This window comes from Triticum aestivum, chromosome 7A (genome assembly GCF_018294505.1).
Source record: "Triticum aestivum cultivar Chinese Spring chromosome 7A, IWGSC CS RefSeq v2.1, whole genome shotgun sequence".
Lineage (NCBI taxonomy): Eukaryota > Viridiplantae > Streptophyta > Magnoliopsida > Poales > Poaceae > Triticum > Triticum aestivum.
In genome coordinates this window covers 607,407,552-607,415,545 of record NC_057812.1, presented here as the reverse complement: position 1 = coordinate 607,415,545, position 7,994 = coordinate 607,407,552, and positions in this window count along the sequence as shown.

The window sequence follows — 7,994 nt, the reverse complement described above, 5'->3', positions numbered from 1 at the left end:
GAATAATATTGGCATGGAATAATAAAAAATTATAGATATGACGGAGATGTATCACACATAAATACATAAATAAGTCATGACATTCATCCAATACACTCAAGGTCCGACTACGGAACCAAAATCAAGATCAACCCCCAAATGCAACAAAGTCCCCGATCGCCCCAACTGGGCACCACTACTGATCATCTGGGAAAGACACGTAGTAACGACGAGAGTCTTCATCGAACTCCCACTTGAGCTCGATCATATATCCTGGAGCGGTATCGTTGGTCCCTGCATCTAGTTTGGAAGTAATCTGTGAGTCACGGGGACTCAGCAATCTCACACCCTCGCGATCAAGACTATTTAAGCTTATAGGAAGGGTAAGGTATGATGTGCAGCTGCAGCAAGCGACTAGCATATATGATGGCTAACATATTCGCAAAAGAGAGCGAGAAGAGGAGGAAAAAGCACGGTCGAACAACTATGATCAAGAAGTGATCCTAGAACAACCTACGTCAAGCATTACTCCAACACCATGTTCACTTCCCGGACTCCGCCGAGAAGAGACCATCATGGTTACACACGCGGTTGGTGCATTTTAATTAAGTTAAGTTTCAGGTTATCTACAACCGGACATTAAAAAATTCTCATCTGCCCATAACTGCGGTTACAGCTTTCGAAAGTTCAAAACCCCGCAGGGGTGTCCCAACTTAGCCCATCACAAGCTCTCACGGTCAACGAAGGATATTCCTTCTCCCAAGACAATCCGATCAGACTCGGCATCTTGGTTACAAGACATCCTCAATAATGGTAAAGCAAGTCCAGCAAGACCACCCGATGTGCCGACAAATCCCAATAGGAGCTGCACATATCTCGTTCTCAGGGTACACCGGATAAGCTAAGTGTATGGAAGCCAACGTAACCCAAGTTGCCAAGGGACGGCCCCACACGGTGCTCTGGGTTGGACCAACACTTAGAGAAGCACTGGCCCGGGGGTTTAAAATAAAGATGACCCTTGAGTCCGCGAAACCCAAGGGAAAAGGCTAGGTGGCAAATGGTAAAACCAATGTTGGGCCATGCTGGAAATTTTTTATTCAAGGCGAACTGTCAAGGGGTTCCCATTATAACCCAACCGTGTAAGGAACGCAAAATCCAGGAACATAACACCGATATGACGGAAACTAGGGCAGCAGGAGTGGAACAAAACACCATGCATAAGGCCGAGTCTTCCACCCTTTACCAAGTATATAGGTGCATTAAGATAAACAAGATAATATGGTGATATCCCAACAATAAACATGTTCCAACAAGGAATGATCTCCAATCTTCACCTGCAACTAGCAACGCTATAAGAGGGGCTGAGCAAAGCAGTAACATAGCCAAACAATGGTTTGCTAGGACATGGTGGGTTAGAGGTTTGACATGGCAATATGGGAGGCATGATAAGCAAGTGGTAGGTATCGTAGCATAGGCATAGCAAAAGAGCGAGCATCTAGCAAGCAAAGATAGAAGTGATTTCGAGGGTATGGTCATCTTGCCTGCAAAGTTCTCAGAGTTGCCTTGATCCTCGAAAGCATACTCAACGGGCTCCTTTTTCACGTACTCGTCTTCCAGCTCTACCCAAGCAAGAACAACAAGCAAAAGGAACACAATCGACGACGTGCAATGCTCAAGCAACATGATGCAAACATGGTATGATATGCGGGATGCGATATGTGATGCATATGCATGATTTGCAAAGGGATGATTGAACCTGGCCTCAACTTGGAAAACCAAGAGTTGCATTGGAAGGGTGAGGTGATTTCGGTCAAAATCGATATAAAGATCACCGGAAACGGATGCACGGTTTGGAAATGGCAAGCAAAACAAATATGGCACCGGTCTGCGATTAACAGCAAGTAGCCTTCTAAATGCATCAAGAACAACATGCTACAACACTCCAACATGACAACAAAATACATGGTAGGGATCCACTCATGATGCTTGACAAAAGATGAACACTGAGCTACGGCTAATTCACTCAATAGCAGGTTCAAAACAAGCATGGCAAAAGTGCAAAAGATAACAGGTTTCAGACTTAGTGAAAAACTGGAGCATACAAAACAGATAACGAGTAGGCATGTTTACGAGCTTGATTCACTCACCACGAGGCATTGCATGACAAACTAAGCATACACCCAGCAAATAGACATGGCATAGAACCTAGACATGGCAAGAACAACAACATAGCATGCATGGATCAACAACGACAAGCTCGGCAAAATTGCTAAACATGTTAACAATCTGCCAGGAACATTTTATAGCAAAAGTAGAGGTCGATTGACTCAAGCTAGGGTGCTCCATAATTGCAAAAAAAGACATGGATGGATAGAGCTCAACATTATCTACAAAACATCCTTACTCATCATGCTCAAAAGAGGCACGGATCACTAGGAAACAACATGAACATATGGCATAAAAACAATAACAGGAAAAAGGACTTAGTGAAATTCTAAGTCCCTGAAATCAGCATCATTGAGTAAGCTACTTTGCATGCTCGTGCTATTCACCACAGAGATCACAAAAATACATGGCATACATCCCTGTAAAGATGGCATGGCATTCTTCAAAACACATGTAGAGCTCAGGATCATAGCATGCACACATTAAACATGGCAAAAATGACAAAAGTGCATTTGCTGAAACAGATCTGAAACTATCGTCACATAGCCCTCTTCCAACAGCATTCCGGGCATCAAGATGAGCTCAAATGAAACTGATGCAATGAGATGAAATAATGTACTCATCGAGACGAACATTTTGATATGCTACACGCACGAATCGGAGCTACGATGAGGAAGTTATGATGTTGTGAACATGAGCAAAAATTATAGAGCGAGATGGAAAGTCAACCCTAGTTAGGGTTTACTGTAGCAGCGCGGATCCAGATCCGATCGGGATCTCGCCGGAAATGGAGGTTGCGGTGGCCGGAGATGCTGCAAAGCTCGCTGGAGACATCGTGGATCGCCGAAGGAGGTGCGCTGGCGAGGGGGGAAGAGGTGGCAGCCGGCGTGCTCCTCCACGGGCGCGCGTGCGCGCAGGGCTCCGTTGGCCACCTCAGGGCGCGGGCGGCATCGGCAAGATCGGTTGTAGATAACCTAAAACTTAACTTAATTAACATGCACCAACAGCATGTGTAACCGTGATGGTCTCTTCTCGACGGAGTCCGGGAAGTGAACACAGTGTTGGAGTAATGCTTGACGTAGGTTGTTCTTGGATCACTTCTTGATCATAGTTGTTCGACCGTGCTTTTGCCTCCTCTTCTCGCTCTCTTTTGCGAATATGTTAGCCACCATATATGCTAGTCGCTTGCTGCAGCTCCACATCATACCTTACCCTTCCTATAAGCTTAAATAGTCTTGATCACGAGGGTGTGAGATTGCTGAGTCCCCGTGAATCATAGATTACTTCCAAACCAGATGCAGGGACCGACGATACCACTCCAGATGATATGACTGATCTCAAGCGGGAGTTCGATGAAGACTCTCATCGTTACTACGTGTCTTTCCCAGATTATCAGTAGTGGTGCCCAGTTGGGGCGATCAGGGACTTTGTCGCATTTGGGGGTTGATCTTTATTTTGGTTCCATGGTCGGACCTTGAGTGTATTGGATGAATGTAATGACTTATTTATGTATTTGTGTAACGTGGCGAGTGTAAGCCAACTATGTACATTTCCCCTTTATTTATTTACATGGGTTGTTGTGAAGATTACCTCACTTGCGACATTGCTTTCAATGCGGTTATGCCTCTAAGTCGTGCTTCGACATGTAGGAGATATAGCCGCATCGAGGGCGTTACAAGTTGGTATCAGAGCCGACCCTCGCGGTTACATGGATGTTTGCGGACAGGTGCGCGGTCATGTTGTTCATGACGTTTGTGACCCGTCGTGGCACACGACATGACATATGTACCAGACTGGATGCACAGACGTATGTGCCAAGAGGGAACATTCCTGTGGCCCGACGAGGACGTATGTTCCTCTGAGTGGGGATGTATGTGATAACCTGGCTTATTAGGGATGATAGACTACTCATATCAATAAGGAATTCCTTTTTTTCCGGGAGCCCATTCGGACAGAACTCCAAAGTTAAGCGTGCTCAGCTTGGAGTAGTTTCAGGATGGGTGACCGACCGGGAAGTTGCTCCCGGGTGCGCACGAGTGAGGACAAATTGCGCAAAAAAGACTATTATTGATCTGTGGGGCCAGTCTAGATCCCGCTAGGAGTAATGACCACCGGTGGGTGTGTCCGGGGCGTTACACATGAACACGACCATAAGACTCTGGCATTGTTGTTGCGGGGCTGGTTGCTTCCATGGCTAGCTGCGCAAAAAAGACTATTATTGATCTGTGGGGCCAGTCTAGATCCCGCTAGGAGTAATGACCACCGGTGGGTGTGTCCGGGGCGTTACACATGAACACGACCATAAGACTCTGGCATTGTTGTTGCGGGGCTGGTTGCTTCCATGGCCAGCTGCGGGAAGGGCCAGTTGATTCTGGTTTTGCTTGCATTCCCTAGCATGGTGTCCTGGTTGACCACTCCTGAAGCACAGACCATTATTGGGAGTGCGAACAGGAGCTCGGGGTGGTGGAGCTGGAAGTCTTGGCTGCCTAGATGGTGGGGGAGGCAGACACGTTGCAGCATAAGACTGCTTTGGAGCAGGTGCAGTTGGCTGGTACATGCTGTTGGGAATCCATATCCTACGCTTCTGCGAGGATGGGCCATAAGATGAGCCCGTGTCACGGTTGCACCTGTGAGAGCTCTAGTTTTCCTGCAGACCAGTTTCGACATTGATGGCCTTGTTCATCAAGGTGGCGAAATCAGCAAAGTCATGCACTAGTAGTGCGAGCTTGACGTCAGCTCGTAGTCCGTCATGAAACTTCTCCTGTCTGCGAGCATCAGTTGCAATGTCCTCTTCAGCATAGCGGGAAAGGTCCAGAAACTCCCACTGATAAGCTTCCACAGTTTTGTTACCTTGGGTGAGGTTACGGAACTCGCGCTTCTTCCAGTCCATGACTCCCTGAGGAATGAAACGGGCACGGAAAGCGGCTTGAAAATCTGGCCAGGTGATGATTGGTCGAACCGACAGAGTGCGCCTGTGGCTGTCACACCATTGAGCAACGGGTCCTTTCTGGAAGAAGGAAGCAAAGGTGACATAGCTGGCAGGGGCTACATCAGCAGACTCCATCTCATAGGTGATTTCATGGAGCCAGTCATCAGCATCTAGAGGCTGAGTTGAGCTGCGGTACACAGTTGGGTTGAGGCGCATGAAATCCGGCAGAGTCACTTGGGCTGGCTGCTGGTTCATATTGGGGCGAGGAAACTGAGCCATAATGTTCTCCATGAACTGGCGATTCAGCTCGAACTGTTGCATCATACCAGCCATGTACTCAAGTGGTGGTGGGGATCGCCACCATGACCACGACCACCTGGTCTAACCATCCTGCTAATATATAACAGGGGTAGTTCAGCATTGTGAAATTTGCAAAGACAAAAATCATTCATGATGAAACATGCACAATGAAAGGAGCATGATAGATACTACATAGTAGTCAACATATCTTACAAGAGGGACCATGCATAGAGTTCGGTACACAGAGTTAAGTACATAGACTATAGACATCATAGGTGGCACGTAGGCTCGCGATGAATGCATCTAGTACTAATAAGCAAGCCTACATCAGTCCCAGGAGGAACTGTGGAGGTAGGTGTAGCCTGACAGCTGGTAGTGACGCGACGAGAAGTCCTCCACGTCGGTAGTCTGGGGTCCGCGGATACTCTAGTGCAGAATCCGATGTTCAGGTGGCAGAAGAGGACCAAATGCAGGAGAGTAGCCTCCCACATCTGGCCAGCTGACACCCTAGGGCATCACGGTCCTGGCTGGGTAGATCACAGATCGCGACAGATCACCAGATCGGACAAGGGGGTGCAACAGCATCAGAGCATGGTAAAGGTGCTGGCGGGTGGTGTACAACTCGTGGCGAAGAGCTCGGTTAGCTCTATCCAACCCATCAGCATGCAGAACCAGGTTTTGATGGTAGAAGGGCTTTCGGGTGACAGTGGAGTAGGCAGCAGTGTAGTATCCCTCCGCACCAACATCGGATGCGATAGCAATGTGCCTGAAAGGGGAGGTGCCCAACTCCCGATACTCTCCACGAAGACGTGTCAGAGCAGCATAAGCAGCATCGTGGACTGCCATATCGATAGTCACTCCAACACCATGAGCATTGTGCAGCACAGTAGTGGAGTCATACTCCCGAGAGTAGAGGTGGACGATGGCACGGTACTGCTCCTGGTTAAAGTCCTGGTACTGCTCGTACACGGTGTACTCAGGGTGCCAGCGATAATCCAGATAGGTCATCATCTTAGCTAACACAGCAGGTGATCCTGAGACTCCAACGGCCGTCGTGTGGCGCACGACCTATCTCGTGGGTTCCATCTGAAAACAAAGATGTTTCAAAGGAATCAAATGACAGTGTGGGTATTGTTCAAAATACTACTCTAAGGAATAACTAGGGCTTATCCAACTTCGGGGTGAATGCAGCCACGGGATCGTAATGTTAGAGTTAGTAAATTCTTTTAACCCGAGTAGAATAGAGTTCAGAGTCCCAGAGTAAAGATCGAGGAGTAAAAGATCCTAATACCACCCAAATGCCGATGTGGCCCCGTAAGACACATAGCCATGTTAGTAAAAGTTTTGCAATGTCTAGACTCGACTTCGGCCAAGGAGTGTGGAAGGGGGATTCCTACAGGCAGTCGACTCTGATACCAACTTGTGATGCCCCCGATTCAATCGTACACTAATCATACACGCAAACGTGTACGATCAAGATCAGGGACTCACGGGAAAATATCACAACACAACTCTAAAAATAAAATAAGTCATACAAGCATCATATTACAAGCCAGGGGCCTCGAGGACTCGGATAAAAGAGCTCGATCATAGATGAGTCAGCGGAAGCAACAATATTTGAGTACAAATATAAGTTAAACAAGTTGCCATAAGATGGCTAGCACAAACTGGGATACAGATTGAAAGAGGCGCGGGACTCCTGCCTGAGATCCTCCTAAACTACTCCTGGTCGTCGTCAGCGGCCTGCACGTAGTAGTAGGCACCTCCAGTGTAGTAGGAGTCGTCGTCCACGGTGGTGTCTGGCTCCTAGGCTCCAATGTCAGGTTGCAACAACCAGGTATAGAAAGGGGGGAAAAGGGGGAGCAAAGCAACCGTGAGTACTCATCCAAAGTACTCGCAAGCAATGAGCTACACTACATATGCATTGTCATCAATGAAAGGGGTAGTATATATGGACTGAACTGTAGAATGCCAGAATAAGAGGGGGATAGCTAGTCCTATCAAAGACTACGCTTCTGGCAGCCTTCATCTTGAAGCAGTAGAAGAGAGTAGATGGTAAGTGCTACCTCTTGAGCACTTGTGTTGGTTTTCCCCTGAAGAGGAAAGGGTGATGCAGCAAAGTAGCGTAACTATTTCCCTCAGTTTTTTGAGAACCAAGGTATCAATCAAGTAGGAGGACACGCACAAGTCCCTCGCACCTACATAAACAAATAAATCCTCGCAACCAACGCGATAAGGGGTTGTCAATCCCTACACGGTCACTTATGAGAGTGAGATCTTATAGATATGATAAGATAATATTTTTGGTATTTTTATGATAAAGATGCAAAGTAAAAAAATGTCAAAGGAAATAACTAAGTATTGGAAGGTTAATATGATGGAAGATACACCCGGGGGCCATAGGTTTCACTAGTGGCTTCTCTCAAGAGCATAAGTATTCATGGTGGGTAAACAAATTACTGTTGAGCAATTGACAGAAATGAGCATAGTTATGAGAATATCTAGGTATGATCATGTATATAGGCATCACGTCCGGGACAAGTAGACCGACTCCTGCCTGCATCTACTACTATTACTCCACACATCGACCGCTATCCTACATGCATCTAGAGTATTAAGT